The 20,572-nt window shown below is 32.4% G+C and overlaps 1 long non-coding RNA gene across 1 annotated transcript; it reads left to right on the plus strand.

The window, feature by feature from the left end:
- The first annotated feature begins 3,878 nt into the window (after nucleotides 1-3,878).
- On the plus strand, nucleotides 3,879-5,677 carry LOC133318991 (uncharacterized). The gene is made up of 2 exons (XR_009752707.1): nucleotides 3,879-5,206; nucleotides 5,383-5,677. It is a non-coding gene; the product is annotated as an uncharacterized LOC133318991 (long non-coding RNA).
- Nucleotides 5,678-20,572: the final 14,895 nt, after the last annotated feature.

Consider the following 20,572-nt stretch of genomic DNA (forward strand, 5'->3'; position numbering starts at 1 on the left):
TTGTGTGTCATCAATTTTATACGATGGATGTTTTTAGGAAATGGAACGGAATGGAGGAATTAAAAATACGAATAATTTTTAATGTAAATCTATTAAAATATTATTGTATATTGAGAGAATATTGAAATAGATACATTTAGATATATAATCTGTGTTTAGTACGAGAAAACTTAAACTTAAAGCTGCAAGTTATAACGTATGTTCGTTTGTAATCTGTGTGATAATATTAAAAAAATATAGTTATAGACATCTTTAATGAAGGAAATAAGAGGAATGGTAAACTATTCTGACATGGTAATGAAAAGAATTAATATTTTTCCTACCATATAAAGCATATACAATGAATATGTGGGTAGTATGAGAAGCTTTCAGCCATAGAAATACTATGACTACATATCATTTGACTTCAACACGTGGTTCCACTTTCCAGAGACATATTTAGTGTATGAAAAAGAGTTGTCAATTGAGTTGTTCTAACCTTGAGCATCTGCAATTGCTATACATAAAATGATCTCGAAAAGATCACCTGCAGATAGATAACGAAACAACTGCACTACAATATAGTTTTATAAAAAAAAAACCAATCAATTTTAGGGCAATATTCAAAATAATTATATAAATTAAGTAACAATAACATATATAATTTTATATCTGTTCGTTCTTACTTAATTTAATATGTTATCAAACAGGATATCGCCACCACATAAGGTTGTTATTTAATATACAAAACAAGCAACATTTTAATAAACGATAATTTTTTATAATCACTTTGCTCCCGTCTGTAATTAAGAGGCTACGTCTTAATTGTTAAAGATAATATTAATATTAGTGCCTTCTATGTAGAAGGCAGCAAGCCTTGACTACGTTTTTCATATAAAAAATAATAATTTTTCTTGATAACAAAGAAAATATAAAATTATACTAATTTAAACACTTACCTAATATCCTTTGCCTGCGTCTGTGTGTCCTTGGAGTTATAATTTGGATGAAACTTCAAGAAAAGATTGAATAGGTTTTTATTGAGACAGTGCATTCACCAGCTACTACTTAATTTCCACCTTCCAATGGGTTTAATGATAGTCAACCCTATCTAGTGGAAATTCAAAAAATATATATCTGTTTATGTTATAAAAATATGTTAAACGAAATTTCAAACAAACAATGAAATTTGATCTTGAACAAGTTTGTATTCTTGTGTATATATTTTAATAAATAAATATATATATAGGTAAATATATTAACTGTCCCTTAAAGCGGAAGCATGTTACTTAAAAGAAGTTTAAGTATCATTAAGTATGCTTAATTATTACGCAAGTAATTGACATCATCAACTTGACGTGATGATCAGCAAAAGACGTACAAATGTTGAAAGATTATTTTACCTTCAGCTATACTAATTAGTACTAATATGATAAAGATGTTCTTGTTAGTTTGTAAGTGTATGTCTATAAAATTGGAACCAGTACCGACTAACAAGTAATTAACTTCATCAGCCGAGTTACCTGTGCACGTACGTATTATGTTGAAAGTATTTCTATTCGTGTATTCACTTATTAGTTATTAATGGTAATAATGAATAATAGTCGTAAGTGGAATCGTTAAGATTGTTTTCAAAAGACCCACTTTATTTATGTAAATAATACACAAGTTAATTAATAGTTTTATTTAAGTTCCAACAGGTGTAAAGCAGAATTTACCATATAAAGGTCATATCATAGTCGTACTGAATATTATGTCTCCGTTAGAAGTTACAGTGCTACAATCTTCGCTATACTTTTCTAGAATTAAGAACTAACTATTAAGAATTTTGTTAGCAAGAAACTTGTAGTATTGAGCAAGTACCTAAAGGTTACGTTTTCTTTAAAATGGAAAACTGTATTTCCTTACCGCTCCTAAACCACGAGACTCGGTTGATACCTGAAAAGTTAGGATCTTGAAGTCAGAAACGCGGGGATCCTGTCGCTGTCACGAATAAAAAATTCTATTTAATTTTAACATATAGCTATTCATGCCATTAAAACGACTAATTTTCTTTTGATGAATATATAATTAGTACCGGGTGTCCCATAAGTATTTTGAACTGAAAAAAAAAACTGTACAATATGAAATTTGTATTTATTCTTTACCAATTTACATTAAAACGATATTATGTTTAAAAAAATCACTTCATCTATATGTGCTCCATTTCTTTCTTGGCATTCTGACACTATTCTATCACTGCACGGCAAATCCGCCCTGACATACTTGATGTTTCTCGCCGGATATTTTCTTTTAGTTCATCAAGTGTCCAAGGAATTCTGTCGTAGATTTTAGACTCAAGGTAACTCCACATGAACAGGTCCATTAGACTCGAATCCGCGCTACGTGGCGGCCAACGAATGTCAAATCTTGTCGCAAAAATTATAAAATGACAATTAGTATAATCTATACATAAAATAAAATTATAATAACCTCATGGCTGTACATTATAGATATTAAAGAAAAACTAATATGGGGGATCTTCATACAGCCAATAGAAGCCAAAAATATGATTTTAAATTTTTTTGTCTGTCTGTCTGTTTGTTCGTTTTCCGCTTTTCACGCAAAAACTACGAGACGGATTTTGATGAAACTTGTTTTGTTATATAGCTATTAGTCCTCGTTAACATATAGGCTAACTTTTTTTTGGAAATTCGCTCTTTAAGGGATAAAAAGGGTGGGAGGGGGGTAAGTTTGTATGAAATTCTGTCAGTTTTGGAGCTCTTTCGGTTAAAATAAGATTTAGCTATTTGGTTGGAAATTACGAATGACGCAATAAGGATTTTTAGAAATTCTGCCTTAACGGGGGTGAAAAGGGGGGGTAAGTTTCTACGAAACTCCGTCAGTTTTGAAGCTAAATCGATGAAAATAAAGCTGTTTACGTGAATACTAAGCTTTTCTGCCCTTCGTTTTGTGACGGTTACCTGTTTAAAGAACCATAATAATAATAACAAAAGCTGGGAGTAACTCCACGTGATGATGGCGGTAAAAGTTCAATACTGGCTAAAACTTCCATTTTATTATAACTCATCAGAATAGATGCCTGCGGATGTTGTTTTGTGGTTTACGTATAACAATTTGGAAGTAGCCTACCCGGTAACGCAGGGGAGCAGCCAACAAATTATCATACTTTGCAGTTCTTAGTCCAAGTAATATTGTGACAAGAATCATTGTGCCTAGACGAAAGAAATCACGTCTTTCTTAATATTCGAGAGACTCTAAATGGAAGAGACAAGTTAGATCTCAAGAAACTGATGAAGAACATGAGACACGTTTAGCTGCGAGGCGGGAACATTATGATTTGTGAAATGTTTGTTGACACAGTTATGTAATCGATAGACCATGGAAAAGGCAATAAAAAATGAAAAACCCAAATTATGCCAAAAGGTATTATTCCACGCGGACGAAGTCGCGGGCAAAAGCTACTTGATTATAATCGTGTTTTATACGTGCAGATTTAAAATATCTTTTTTTATTGTCACAAAAATAAATACCAACTTCATGTGTTTTTTTTTATATTCCTCCATAAAGGTTTCACACATATTTTTTTAAATATTTTATATATTTATTTGTTTAAACAATATACAAAATTATTGTTTGGTTCCTGTGTCTATTGAAATTCATGACTTGTATGCTGAGTAAGAATTGAAAAGGAAAAGGAACCATTACATTATCTTTAAATGTTTAAATACTGAACAGTTGGACCAATTGAATCAAATCGGTGTAGTTCAAAGTACATAAATAGTCCAAACAAAACACTTATATTGTAAATAATAATAAATTTAATGAGAGTTAACATAAGGTTTCTTATTAAGTAGCACTAGTTAAATATTCAAAGTTTTTCACTAACACAAAAATATATATCGGCGCAAGCAGCTTCAACGACGGATGCAACATGAAAATAACTGGCACCAATTATTATAACACCTTATTGGTCGTCGTTACTATTGTTAAAAGTAAAACGAAATCAAAGAGAATAGAACTATGTTTGAATTCTGGTTTAAATATGACGTCTGGACGCACGACGGGGAACTGCAGAGTTCAGCGAGTGCGGAGCATAAAGAATGTGATTATGAAGAACCTTCGAGAAATACAAGAACATTTAGAAGAATTGAAGTTTCATTTTAAAATATCTGGAACTTACTGAAACAAGTGACATAAGTGACGTCAGCGAGGCTGGCGTCCTGTCTTTAAAATAATGAATTTGTAATAAATCCGATATCAGAAGTGGGATCGCTCCTGTGATCAGTTACTGCCGGTCTTAGTGTATTTATAAATCCTGATTCAGCTCAAGAAAATAATCATCCGGACAACTTGTGTAATGAAGAACGCTCCTCAGTCTTTCATGCAAAGGATGTCAATATTGCAGAGCGTGACCGAACGTTTGCTATTAAAAAAACAAGGGATACGATTAAAATTACTAACAAGATCATATTAATTTTATCATCTTTTGATCCCGGTGATAGTGTGTGTGTTCGGGATTGATTCAAACGCATCTTTACGGCTGTAAATACGTACCAAATCAGTAACTACGACATTAGAATTAAAGTCTTTTAAAGGAGCGAGCTAGAAAGTGTGCAGACGATTGGTTAGTTGCAACATCTACACAAGAGGCATTACGTGAGACCATAGCTAACATTTGTTATTATCCTTTGAGCTAACCTCGTGTCCATGATGTATTCTCAAGAGAACCATGAGATTCTGTAGGGAAGGCTTGTGGTACCGTGAGAAGACAAGTCTACACCACAGATGTGGAGAGCGTACTTCTGAACTAATCGCGTGTTACTCTTGAGCTAACCACAGGTCCTTGCTGTATCCTTAAGAATACCATGAGATGACGTAGGGAGGCCTTGGGAAGACTTGAGTAGAGAGGTACTCACTCGATCTATAAGAACTTGCATGATTTTAATATCAAACTACTGAGGCCATTGCTTTATTTAAATACGACAATAGACATACTCTTCACAGTAATATTTGCAACATGTCTGGTTAACACACGGCAGTGCCTCTACAAAAACGATGCTGTAATTCAAACGAAAGCATACTCGACTCCAAAATCCTGATCAAATACATCTATTGCGAATATAACTAATTTCAGTTCCTTTTGTGCTAACCGTGATCATGCGTTTGAATCATGTTTCCGACGAGAAAAAGAAGATGACGCCGAATTTCAATTCAATATCGACTGGTAAATGTACCCTAAATTAAAAGCAAGTTTGCAGTGGTGCGTATAAAAGAATCAATTGCAAATAAAATCTCTGGGAGTAGAAAACAAATCGTAAACTATTTGCGTGGATTGAGATCGGACCTTACTATTTCAATGAATAGTTAAATAGTTATTAATGTAGAAATAATTTTCCATAGTTCCAGGTTTTGAAACGACTACTAATATATTAACCGGAGCAGATTTATTACGTGATAAGAATACATGTGGAAAATTTAGTATCCTTGCCGATGTTTTGCACATACGAACAAGTCAATTATGCTTTGACAGTTTAGATTACAATTCAACAATCAGTCCGTTTAAATCGAAGTAATGCACCAACACATTCAAAACAGGATGGTCGAGGCGGAGAGAAGATACAAAGCTAGGTTTTTGAGAGGTCGAGCTACGATTAAAAGATTCCAGAAGGGAGATATTGTAATAATAAAAATATAACCCCAGAAATCGGATATCCCTATATTTAAAATTTTGTGAAGTATACAAAATCCAGAAAATAATTAAGAATGATTAATATCTTGTAAAGTGATTTTAGACCGTGGATGACTTCGAAATGTGGCACATGACCAGCTACGAATGTGGCACATGACCAGCTACGATGAGACTTCACAGCATCTGAGGGACGACACAGAATTACTAAGAAAGCAGTTAGGTGGACGGTTCGCCTACCTAATAGTTATCCGGTGAGCGTATTTCATTTTGTTCAAATTGCTTCATTCAAACGCATTACCTTTAATCATTGCTAGCAATGTGATTGTCTAACACTTAGTTTGAGATATATTACTATAAAAGATGCATTTGGCGTGCGGATCCGAACCATAACAAAAAAAACAAAAAAATAAAAAAAAAAATAAATAAATAATTAATAAAAAATTATATTGTACATGGGTGGAGACGTCTTACGCCAAACAAATAAAGAAAGAAAAAATAAAAAAAAAAAAAATTATGTAGACGGGTGGAGACGTCTTACGCCAAACATATAAAGAAAAAAAAAAAAAAAATTATGTAGACGGGTGGAGACGTCTTACGAAAAAAAAAAAAAAAAAAATTAACAAAAATTATTGTACACGGGTGGAGACGTCTTACGCCAAACAAATAAAAAAAAAAAAATTATGTAGACGAGTGGAGACGTCTTACGAAAAAAAAAAAAAAAAAAAGAAAATTAAAAAAAAAATTATTGTACACGGGTGGAGACGTCTTACGCCAAACAAATAAAGAAAAAAAAAATTATGTAGACGAGTGGAGACGTCTTACGAAAAAAAAAAAAAAAAAAAAATTAAAAAAAAATTATTGTACACGGGTGGAGACGTCTTACGCCAAACAAATAAAAAAAAAATAAAAAAAATATGTTGTAGGCGGATGGACACGTCCTATGACATATGTTATGAATGTTCGTGTGACGCCCCAAAGCCATAAGTAGATTAAATAATTGGACCTGATATTATGATTTCGTCTCACGATGAGTCGTAATAAACAACGTAACCCATACGACAACAACAAATTTGTTAACCATAACTATAACAATATAAAGTTATCTAGGTTTACTGTGGAAGTACCTAGACTACATAAGTATCTCTCTGTTATCACAGAAAACAATGCAGAGCACGCATCAGTATAACCGTATCGGCATGACTTCGGACGATGAAGCATCAATTCTTGAACCTGGCCCATACTCTACGAGACCTGCAACGGGTACGAGAAAATAACGAAAGCTAAGCAAGAGAGAACACATCACCAGGCAGGTGCAGAGCACGCACCGCCTGCCAGAATGGCCGTATCGGCGCAAGCAGCTTCAACGACGGATGCAACATGAAAATAACTGGCACCAATTATTATAACACCTTATTGGTCGTCGTTACTATTGTTAAAAGTAAAACGAAATCAAAGAGAATAGAACTATGTTTGAATTCTGGTTTAAATATGACGTCTGGACGCACGACGGGGAACTGCAGAGTTCAGCGAGTGCGGAGCATAAAGAATGTGATTATGAAGAACCTTCGAGAAATACAAGAACATTTAGAAGAATTGAAGTTTCATTTTAAAATATCTGGAACTTACTGAAACAAGTGACATAAGTGACGTCAGCGAGGCTGGCGTCCTGTCTTTAAAATAATGAATTTGTAATAAATCCGATATATATATATTTATATGAGACTGTCTTAGTAAAAATATATTTGAATTTACCCACTGAATTAGATGTATACACTGTTTTAGACCAACTTCCCAATTTATTCGATAATAATTATTTACTATATATTAAATGTCGGAGTAGGAAGCACTTTGTCGTTTTTTAAAAGAGTGACGTCACCATAACTGACGTCACCAATGACTTAATTCTTTAATGTCGTCGAGACCTCAGATTCTTGTAGGTAACCGCAGAGACGGTTTGACGAACCCCTTACTTCGAAGAGGTCCGACCCTGCAACGACTCGAGCGATACTATCCGTAATCTGTAGGTGTTCTCGCCTCTATTTATACCAACATTGTTGTGACTTCACTTGCAAAGGTGGCTCTGCAGGTGGTTATGCGGGTAACACCTGATAATTTCAACTACCCTCAATTTTTAGTTATTCAAATAATAAGAATTGCGCCGATATGTATATTATGTATTATATATGTATAACTTATAAGTATTCTTTTTTTCACTTAATTTTCTAGATTGATCGAACTAGAATAAAGAGATTTATCACAGATAGTGACTGACCATATTATTGTTTCCATCATACTAATGTGAAAGATTGTGAGTTTGCTTGGATGTATGGATATTTGTAGCTCCTTCCCGGAAAAACTACTTAGCGAATTTTTATGAACCTTTGTAGTGATTTAGGTTAGACATCAGAATAGGACATAGACTATAGTATATACCGTAATTATGTGTGGTCACTTCGGGATTAAGAGATAACAACTGCACTAAAATATAGTTTTATAAAAAAAACAATCAATTTTAGGGCAATATTCAAAATAATTATATAAATTAAGTAACAATAACATATATAATTTTGTATCTGTTCATTCTTACTTAATTTAATATGTTATCGAACAGGATATCGCCACCACATAAGGTTGCTATTTAATATACAAAACAAGTAACATTTTAATAAACGATAATTTTTTATATTCACTTTGCTCCCGTCCGTAATTAAGAGGCTACGTCTTAATTGTTAAAGATAATATTAATATTAGTGCCTTCTATGTAGAAGGCAGCAAGCCTTGACTACGTTTTTTATATAAAAAATAATTATTTTTCTTGATAACAAAGAAAATATAAAATTATACTAATTTAAACACTTACCTGATATCCTTTGCCTGCGTCTGTGTGTCCTTGGAGTTATAATTTGGATGAAACTTCAAGAAAAGATTGTATAGGTTTTTATTGAGACAGTGCGTTCACCACCTACGACTTAATTTCCACCTTCCAATGGGTTTAATGATAGTCAAACTCTATCTAGTGGAAATTCAAAAAATATATATCTATTTATGTTATAAAAATATGTTAAACGAAATTTCAAACAAACAATGAAATTTGATCTTGAACAAGTTTGTATTCTTGTATATATATTTTAATAAAAAAATATGTATATAGGTAAATATATTAACTGTCCCTTAAAGCGGAAGCATGTTACTTAAAAGAAGTTTAAGTATCATTAAGTATGCTTAATTATTACGCAAGTAATTGACATCATCAACTTGACGTGATGATCAGCAAAAGACGTACAAATGTTGAAAGATTATTTTACCTTCAGCTATACTAATTAGTACTAATATGATAAAGATGTTCTTGTTAGTTTGTAAGTGTATGTCTATAAAATTGGAACCAGTACCGACTAACAAGTAATTAACTTCATCAGCCGAGTTACCTGTGCACGTACGTATTATGTTGAAAGTATTTCTATTCGTGTATTCACTTATTAGTTATTAATGGTAATAATGAATAATAGTCGTAAGTGGAATCGTTAAGATTGTTTTCAAAAGACCCACTTTATTTATGTAAATAATACACAAGTTAATTAATAGTTTTATTTAAGTTCCAACAGGTGTAAAGCAGAATTTACCATATAAAGGTCATATCATAGTCGTACTGAATATTATGTCTCCGTTAGAAGTTACAGTGCTACAATCTTCGCTATACTTTTCTAGAATTAAGAACTAACTATTAAGAATTTTGTTAGCAAGAAACTTGTAGTATTGAGCAAGTACCTAAAGGTTACGTTTTCTTTAAAATGGAAAATAGTATTTCCTTACCGCTCCTAAACCACGAGACTCGGTCGCTACCTGAAGAGTTAGGATCTTGAAGTCAGAACCGCGGGGATCCTGTCGCTCTCACGAATAAAAAATTCTATTTAATTTTAATATATAGGTATTCAATGCCATTAAAACGACTAATTTTCTTTTGATGAATATATAATTAGTACCGGGTGTCCCATAAGTATTTTGAACTGAAAAAAAAAACTTTAGAATATGAAATTTGTATTTATTCTTTACTAATTTACATTAAAACGATATTATGTTTAAAAAAATCACTTCATCTATATGGGCTCCATTTCGTTCTCGGCATTCTGACACTATTCTATGACTGCACGGCAAATCCGCCCTGACATACTTGATGTTTCTCGCCGGATATTTTCTTTTAGTTCATCAAGTGTCCAAGGAATTCTGTCGTAGATTTTAGACTCAAGGTAACTCGACACGAATAGGTCCATTAGACTCGAATCCGCGCTACGTGGCGGCCAGCGAATGTCAATTCTTGTCGCAAAAATTATAAAATGACTATTAGTCATAATGCTTACAACAATGTAATTAGGGTAATCTATACATTTAATAAAATTATAACAACCTCATGTCTGTACATTATAGATATTAAAGAAAAACTAATATGGGGGATCTTCATACAGCCAATAGAAGCCAAAAATATGATTTTAAAATTTTTTGTCTGTCTGTCTGTCTGTTTGTTTTCCGCTTTTCACGCAAAAACTACGAGACGGATTTTGATGAAACTTATTTTGTTATATAGCTATTAGTCCTCGTTAACATATAGGCTAACTTTTTTTTTGGAAATTCGCTCTTTAAGGGATAAAAAGGGTGGGAGAGGGGTAAGTTTGTATGCCGGGAGCAGACGTCCCAGTGCCACCATTGTGGTGACGGCCGCAATGATACGGCGCTGCATACGTTGGCGGATTGCCCAGCTTGGGCCGAGCAGCGCCGTGACTTGATCGCGGCTATAGGTGATGCGGGAAATCTCTCGCTTCCGACTGTAGTGTCTGCTATGTTGGGGAGCGAGTCAGGGTGGTGTGCCGTCGCCACCTTTTGCGAGGCTGTGATGCTCGCAAAAGAGGCGGCGGAAAGAGAGAGGCTGCCTTCTCTCTCCCCTCCCGCAGTGTGTTCCGCGCGCGCCTCATAGTTGAGTCCTGTTGCCGGGTGACGGCCGCAGAGTGGCTGACGGGGCCCACCTGACCATCTGGTGGGTCAATACTTGTCGGGGGGGTGGCGACGAATGCTTTGGCATACGGTTACATGAGGAACACGGGTTGGTTTTTAGTCAGTAAGAGTCTGACAGTCCCCTTCGCCCTTCTCCGAGGGCGACGGGGCTCCAAGAGGATTTTCCAACCCGACACCAAAAAAAAAAAAAAGGGGTAAGTTTCTACGAAACTCCGTCAGTTTTGAAGCTAAATCGATGAAAATAAAGCTGTTTACGTGAATACTAAACTTAAATAAACTTTTCTGCCCTTCGTTTTGTGACAGTTACCTGTTTAAAGAACCATAATAATAATGACATAAGCTGGGAGTTCCTCCACGTGGTGAAGGCGGTAACAGTTCAATACTGGCTAAAACTCCCATTTTATTATAACTCATCAGAATAGATGCCTTCGAATGTTGTTTTGTGGTTTACGTATAACAATTTGGAAGTAGCCTACCCGGTAACGCAGGGGAGCAGCCAACAAATTATCATACTTTTGCAGTTCTTAGTCCAAGTAATGCTGTGACAAGAATCATTGTGCCTAGACGAAAGAAATCACTTCTTTCTCAATATTCGTGAGACTCTAAATGGAAGAGACAGGTTAAATTTCAAGAAACTGATGAAGAACATGAGGCACGTTTAGCTGCGAGGCGGGTATAATATGATTTTTGAAATATTTGTTTACACAGTCGTGTAATCGATAGACCATGAAAAGGCAATAAAAAAGTGAAAAACCCAAATTCTGCCGAAAGTCATTATTTCACGCGGACAAAGTCGCGGGCAAAAACTAGTTGATTATTATCGTGCCTTATATGTCCAGATAAAAAATATATTTTTTATTGCCACAAAAACAAAAACCAATTTCATGTGTTTTTCTTATATTCCTCCATAAAGGTTTCACACATATTTTTTTAAATATTTTATATATTTATTTGTTAACAATATACAAAATTATTGTTTGGTTCCTATGTCTATTGAAATTCATGACTTGTATGCTGAGTAAGAATTGATAACGAAAAGGAACCATTACATTACCTTTAAATGTTTAAATACTGAACAGTTGGACCAATTGAATCAAATCGGTGTAGTTCAAAGTACATAAATAGTCCAAACAAAACACTTATATTGTAAATAATAATAAATTTAATGAGAGTTAACATAAGGTTTCTTTTTAAGTAGCACTAGTTAAATATTCAAAGTTTTTCACTAACACAAAAATATATATATTTATATGAGACTGTCTTAGTAAAAATATATTTGAATTTACCCACTGAATTAGATGTATACACTGGTTTAGACCAACTTTCCAATTTATTCGATAATAATTATTTACTATATATTAAATGTCGGAGTAGGAAGCACTTTGTCGTTTTTTAAGAGTGACGTCACCATAATTGACGTCACCAATGACTTAATTCTTGAATGTCGTCAGGACCTCAGATTCTTTTATGTAACCGCATAGACGGTTTGACGAACCCCTTACTTCGAAGAGGTCCGACCCTCCAACGACTCGAGCGATACTATCCGTAAACTGTAGGTACCCTCGCCTCTATTTATACCAACATTGTTGTGACTACACTTGCACAGGTGGCTTCGCAGGTGGTTACGACGATAACACCTGATAATTTCAAGTACCCTCAATTATTAGTTATTCAAATAATAAGAGTTGCGCCGATATGTATATTATGTATTATATATGTATAACTTATAAGTATTCCTTTTTTCACTTAATTTTCTAGATTGATCGAACTAGAATAAAGAGATTTATCACAGATAGTGACTGACCATATTATTGTTTTTATCATACTAATGTGAAAGATTGTGAGTTTGCTTGGATGTATGGATGTTTGTAGCTCCTTCCCGGAAAAACTACTTAGCGAATTTTTATGAACCTTTGTAGTGATTTAGGTTAGACATCAGAATAGGACATAGACTATAGTATATACCGTAATTATGTGTGGTCACTTCGGGATTAAGAGATAACAGTTATATTTTGCATAGCCAAATAGATGTTGCTACTGGGTATTTGCCATAACTATTGGGCACTGGGCACTATTAGGCATTATCTGGGCGTACATCATATTTATCTAGGTTTCTCTCTAAGTTTCAATCCCAAGTCCACGAGGATGAAATCTTGGTAGAAAAGAGCCAAGTGGTTTATAGAACCAAATGTATTATAAGTTTTGTATTGTTTTTATAAATAAACTTTGGTAGATTCTACTTAACAGAGGATAGAACAAACTTTTATCTTAATTAAATTCTTTGTTGCTCCGTATTCTTAATATATATAGATTCATATTTAATCATTATCTTTGGATGCCTTTTCTAGATAACTTTTTATATATTTTTTTTATTAAATTGTTATTCACAGAAAAAGTTTGAAAAGTATTACAAGAACCGTAACAAAAGTTATAAGTACATGCCACTAAATAGTGAGGCCGGTAAGCTTGGTCTAAGTTTGCATCGTTACACTACTGATTACTGTCTACTGGATTGAAAACTTGTTAAATGAGTTAATATAAGGCTCGTGTTGCAAGTGGCGCCATCCGTTTCATACTAATTACAATATACCATAATCATTAGAATTATTTTTATGTCTGAGTATAAATAATTATAATACTAAACCTTTGGGGTTTTTGTAATGGCAACATTTGAGTATCACCTTGTATTTGAAAACTATGAATACTGGCTTGAGCCATCTTGTACGATATGACTGGAAGTAACGCTAAACATTAAAAATGAAGACAGCAACTGTATGTGCATACACTCATTCCTTATTCGGTTCATGTTGTTAGGAAATCTATCATTTTCTGTTTTTTTTAACACTTACGATTTACGAATGTAAATCTTCACAAACAAAAAAATTATCCGTAATAACATGAAATTTTACTTGAAAATTATTCATTAATTATTAAATGGAAAATAAGATAAAGGGTTTACAATCATAATATAAATAATTGTGTAAAGCCTCGTTTGGTTATACATATGATTTATGAACGTACCTATATCATAAGCATTTCTAAAATCTTTTCTTTTTATCTCTTATGATAGTTAAAAAATCATACAAGATCATAACTCTTTATACGTATTACATATATTTTTTTAAAATTTAAAACAGCTCCATCTGGTGAAATCATATTTAACTGACCATAAAACATTGCCGAAGCTATAGCTTTTTCACGAGAGATGTCAGTAGCAACTTTAGTGAAGTGGCGAGCTGTATTAGTTGTTACTATTTGTGGAAAGATGGCGCTATTATTATTAACTTTCAGTTTTGAAAAACGTATTTTTTTTGTAAATTAAATTATTTGGGGACTTTTATACTTAATAACATTATTTGAGTTATAAGGATATTTTAATATTTACCAAAGTAAATACTTTGTAACTTTTAAACCTTGGTTGAAACTCCAGGTGTTATATATGGTCCGTCAATTTCTTTAATTTACCTTGTGTGATTAAAAAGTTCGGTGTCCTTAAATCTGTAACGAATATGTGAATGCAACATTTATAAATGCTATTTATAATTGCATATTTATATGAAATTTAAAGATAGCAAACTTATTTTGCGAATGTACGCACGTAGGACAATGCTATATTCAATTCGTACTACGTATGATGTTATATCGGATAGAAAAAATAATATGTTTAACAACGAAATGTGTTGTTTTTGCAAACTGTACTACAGACGATGGTCGCCATGTAACTTGGTAAAGGGGTACAATTAATACGTATCGTGGTACGCGGACATTACCATGCTCAAAGATTATTTAAAAATGAGGTTAGCTTCGCTAGTTCGGTAGATTTTAAATGTACCTATCCCATAATAAGGTTGTATAGTTGAGTTTCTATGATATGTTTTATGATCTTAGAAACCTTATTAAGATTTTTAATCTATCTTTTCATTCCAAGGTACTCTGAGCACCGATCCTATTAGGCTTTACATGTTTTTTAGGATTCCTCACATCAAAAGGAATAAGAGGTCTCCATTGTGCTTTTTTATGTTGAAATATCTCATTTTAGATATTGTGTTTATTAAAAGGTTTACTGTGTTATAAGATCTCTTAAATCTATTTATGATTTAAACTTTATTTGCCTATACAGAAATTGACAAAAATATCACTCAGCATTGGATTAATGTTGAGAACAATTTGTATGCAGATATGAAAGTTATTTGTGAACGTGAGTTCAACAGTCGACGGATTTCCAACTTTTTTAATACCATCGTTCAAAAAGGGGCTTCCACGAATCAAAAGCTGTTTTTATAAATACAAAACTAGTATTTACGATTTTATCATATTATATTATTTGTAAAGACATAACCACTATTTTTGACGAAACCGTGATCATCTTATCAGTCTAAAATTATTAGATTTATTTGAAATGTTTACTGGCGAGTCTCAGACATCATAAGATTGAGAATTAATTACGTTATGAGTATATATTTGATTAAAAATGTAATAAATTTGACTTATGATACTTTAGAAAAGTCATTAGAACAATATATTGAATCTGGAGTAGCTCCTGTGATGCAATGTAATAAAAATGAAGCATATACATAAATATAGGTACGTATATTGTATGTATTAAAAAGAAATACAGAATTGTTTGCCTTACAACATAATATAAGTTTTTTTATAACTATTTTATATAAACTATAGTTTAAAATTGGTCTAAAATGAGATAATCTTGTTGGAGAAACATCTCAATATTAATTACTGATCAATTGGATATACTTATATTTATTTATTTCTCTAAAAGATATGGACTTCATACATTTTTACTCAATCATTTATACAACACTTAGTTCGATCGCATTAAGAAAAGGTATTTGTAAATAAATAATCATAATATATATATGTATGTATGTATATATATATATATTTACCTGATTACAAATCCCATTACGCTTTAATAGTAAACATTTGTGTTTATGATAAGGAAAATAATATTTTAACAGCACTCATACAGAAATTAAAGATATAAATATACCTATATATACGATATTTCAAATTAGTTCGACGTACAAATTAATTGTCAGTACTTACATTGTAACAAAATCCAAGTATTATAATCTAGTAATAGTAATTTTTATAACTATATGGCATATCTAATTAGGAGAGAATCCCAAGCGTACGGCGCCTAGCCTGCCCCGCGCGCCTCTTAGAGCCATCAGACCACCACAGATGAGGCCCTAGAGCCGTTGCCAAGCCGGGTTGCGGATGCAAGCGCAATGATGTACCGCGGCCTGGCTCGGAGCAGGAGAAGGTACGGGGGGTTTGTAGTCAGTAGGAGTCTGACACTCCCTCTTGCCCCACCGCGGACAAGAGGGGTCATTAGATGATTTTCCCCTTTATAAAAAAAGTAGGAGAGAATGAAGAATTTTAAGAACAGTAAACAGCTGTTTAGTTGGAGGCAATCTACACATGTAAAATTTATTCAAATTTTGTTCTATACTTCGCCCAGTGTATCGATTGTGCCTTAAATATAGTTATTAATTCACACATCAAACGATCATTCATATTGTTTATGCTTATGAATGAAATGTCTGGAAACTGATAGTAAAGGTAATGATCAAAGTGATGGTGAAGGCTTGCACTGAAGGTATCAAGTACGATTTTTAATAAAATTAAAGTATGTCAGATGTAAGGAAGTCTGAGTAACCAATACAGGATTAGTAAACTTTATTTTGATAATTTTTTTTGCTAATTTTTTGTTTTTTTTTTTTAACCGATCACGCGGCCTACCTGTTGGAGGTAGTGCCCTTGCCCATGGACATCCGCAACATAGATTTGCAGATGTGTTGCCATTCCCGATTAGGGAAGAGGGGAAGGAAAAAGTGGGAAAAGGAGGGAAAAAGGCATGGATAAGAAAGGGTGGGAAAAGGGAAAGGGCAACAGGCTCTAACATTCATTGGACAAAATGCAGCCATTAAAGACTACTTCACGCGGATCTTCTGTGAGAGGCTGGTACTTTCCCAGTCGAGCCAGCCCAAGTTCGAGCTGCAGTAACTTGACCACAGTTAGGCTCTACCACCCACAGAACACATTTGTATTTTATGCGAATAATACTATAAGAAGGACTGGTTCTCTTAGGTTGGCTATCAGGTAGTTCAGAATGCAGTGTAGGTAGACTGTCCAGTAGCTATAGAGTTCTGTTCAGTGCTGTTTGACCTTGGTGGACCTGGAAGACACAAAACCAGACCATAGCATTGGGGGAGGCCCATTTACAGTTCCAGTCAAACGCTTCGTATGATGATGATGAATTTAATTGTTCCAGAAATAATTACTTTCGTCGATCGGACGGTACTTAAATAAAAATATAAATTACCGAGTAAGTTTTTATAAACCTTACTCTCGTTTAGAACCCCGTATAAAATGATACGGTTCACTGTTAACAAATTATGGTCCTTGGATTTCGTTCGCAAAAGTAAGCTTAAAGTAAGTTGAAACTATCCGTGTCAATGATCTAGAGAGCTTACCGGATAATATAACGGGATTTCGGCGACAAATACAGGCGACTTGATCATTCTGTTTTCATAAGCAATGAAAACCGTTTCAAACAACAAAGTACCCACACATACAAATATCTCTCTATATATATATACATGTGATATAAGATGTATAATTGATATCACTTCGATTATATTCCAGGCATAATATAATGAATCAAAATCTATCAAAGTATCCACAAGATTCGTAATTAAAGTCACAGAAAGAAACAATGGTTGTGAAATTCAAAAAAAATCCTTCAATATTTCATTGATATAGAATTAAGGCGGATTTAAATCACAAAAGCCTTCTATTGATAATATCATTTCTATGAAAGACGTTTAATTTATTCACGTTGTGTCAACGGTCTTTACTTCTAAGGTTTTGTCTTAATCTTGATTGTACTATAAAAGGAAATCGCAATCGCTTACTATGTTATAATGGTTTAAAATTAAAACATTAATATATAAATGAATTTTAATTATATGATTTGTTCAATTGAATATTCTTATTGCGAACACACCGACGAAATATTTATAAAAGAAAATGATTTAAAAGTCAGTTTCAGATAATTTTTACGATTAAAGCAAATATTTAAATAATGCCAAAATAAATAAAGTACGCACTATGTAATCTGTATTTAATTATCCGAAAAGTTTCTGTAAAAACGATCAATATAAAAATGAATATGTCGACATATTACTATTTCCGCTGTAAAAGTATTGAGAAAATTTTATATTTCTAGGGACCGGGATCTAAAGGATGTAATATCAAGAAAAAAGATATAAATGTCAACAAATGGAAATTTATGTTTATTTAAATAGAACAGTTTTACATAAAATACGTGCCTATTCTTTGGTATGGCAACACTAAATAAAACGAGTTTTACATCTTCATATTACTGGTTCTAGAAATGAGTTTGATTCTATCAAAAAAATATTATAATCTATAACTGTAATTGAACTTTATACTAAATTTATCTATGCCCCCTTAAAAATTGTATTTGTGGTTCCATTATTTTTATAAGGTTAATTTACTTCCGTAAATATTCTTAAAATAATCTTAAGTAAATATTGCACTGACGATATTTCAAAATAAATATGATTTTGCATACCTACTATTATTGTAATTAAATTAGTTAAATTCCTACCTCACTTTGTTTTTAATCATGGCTCGCAATTTTTAATTGATCCGTCGTTTTCTACGTTTCACCAACGAATGGAGTGGTTAGTTAATCCATTTTACCGATAAATTTTAATCTGGTAATTATTCTGATTTATTATTCGCTTTACTGAAAATTTTCACGATAATCCATATAATACGTAATACGAACACACACACATACACACAACCACACACACACACACACACACACTCAAACATGGAATATGAATTTATACAAGGATCATATGTATAAAATATAAAATTTCTGAAATAAGCAGAGACAAATATTGTCTATTATTGAAATATGATAGATATTGAATAATATGGGCAAGTGAATGTTAGCGATGCTATACAGAATGTACCGTATAAATTGTTCGATGCGGGTTCATGCGGAACGTGTACCATGTATGGAGAATAATAAAACATGGAATATATAGAAAATAAACAAACCCACAATGAAGATCATTAAGCAATACGTTGTTATGCTCTTGTCAGCACTAAATGTGACATTTAAATTCCAAATTTCAAATAATAACGGACAAAAATTTCAAATTTCTTTAATCGTTTCTGTCTATGGATCTTGATGAATATATGTAATTGCTAAATATTTAATTACAATAGTAATCTATTAACAATGTAGTTTTATATAATATAGTACAAATAGGAACACCAAAACCTTATTATGGCAGATTATAATATTGGCAGAATATAGTGTGCATTAAACTAGAAAAAAAAATCACGATAGACAGTGCAACTGATTCCATATTTAAAGCTAGTCGTTGCTTTGAGGTCGTAATAGAAGTAAGTTGAACACTTTTGTCATACACATGTACATATATATATGAGTATATATAATTTTGTGTTACAAGATGGCGTTTAAGTAATGGTCTGTCTTATCAAACAAACATTCGGAAGGAATGTGTTTGACACGGGTGATTTATTATGTAAGAAATAGAAATGTTGACTCGAATGAAATAATCTTTGCTCCAATTATTAGTATCACACTGTTTTTTTTTATTTACTAAATAAAAAAATATAATATTGCGTTAAGTTAGCTGTTTAAAATAACTAGTAGAGTAATATATCCAAATATATATAGGTATATGAAATTTTAGTGTCTATTTGTATTAAAAAACGAACTTAGCTTTTTTTATAAATTCGCATAGATGTATAAACAATATATGTAATAATAAAATTTGTTTGTTTGTTCGTTCCAACTTATCTCTGAAACGGCTAGACTTTTTTTGATGGTACTTTCAGTGGCAGTTAACTGATGTAATAAGGTACTTTAATCTTTACTTTATAAGTTATATTTAATTTTTACTTTATAAGTTATATTAAAATGAAATTTCTTTAAATTACGTTTGTGGAAAATTAAAACGAAGCTCGCTCTAGATAGCTATGATAACAACCCGTTTATAAGTTTGACTTCACATTTAGTGCTCGAGATAATAGCAATCAACTATATTAATGAACTAACTAATAACTATTGTGTTATTATACTGAATGTAGTGTTTATTTAATTGCTTCTAATTAAATTTTCTGTTTAACGTTCAAACGTCTGTAGAATTTCAAAAACACTGACGTGCATAAAAATGCTTTTGTGAAAACTAACGCCGTGTTATTAAATGGCGGGAATCACAAAGCTTTATCAGAACAGAATAACTATTTTATGCACTAGTTTGTTATTTTATCTTCATTTTTTATACGTTTGTCATCCTGAGAAGAAATTTCAGTCATAATTCATATAATAATTTGTCTTATCGCAAGTTCCTGAACGTGTAAATAATTTTTTTTATAACTCAAATAAAGTTTTCGTGTGTGTGTTTTTTTTTAAAGAAGCCTGATTAATTTATCAAGCGTCGGTCAAAAATAATTTGGTATGATTCTTAAGCATTCTTATAGTCATATTTAAGTATACAATACTAACATTAAAGTGCAATTAAGCCGTTATTTTTAAAGGCAAGGGGATTTAAACTTTGAACTAATTTTATATTTATGTTATTGAAATTATTTGCATGGAGTTTTGAATGTGTATAACCTATTTAATCTTCCTCATTGTTCTAAACAGATGAAAACTCTATATTTTCCTCTAATTAATTAGTTGTTGGAAAAACAAATTTTATAAGTAATTTAGTGCTGATTGTATTCGAACCCTAAAGTGGGTACACGTTCAAGGAGGTACTAATAGATAGTCCGGAGTCTTAATATGCTTAATGAAATAAA

This window comes from Danaus plexippus, chromosome 10 (assembly GCF_018135715.1).
Source record: "Danaus plexippus chromosome 10, MEX_DaPlex, whole genome shotgun sequence".
In the NCBI taxonomy this organism is placed as follows: domain Eukaryota; kingdom Metazoa; phylum Arthropoda; class Insecta; order Lepidoptera; family Nymphalidae; genus Danaus; species Danaus plexippus.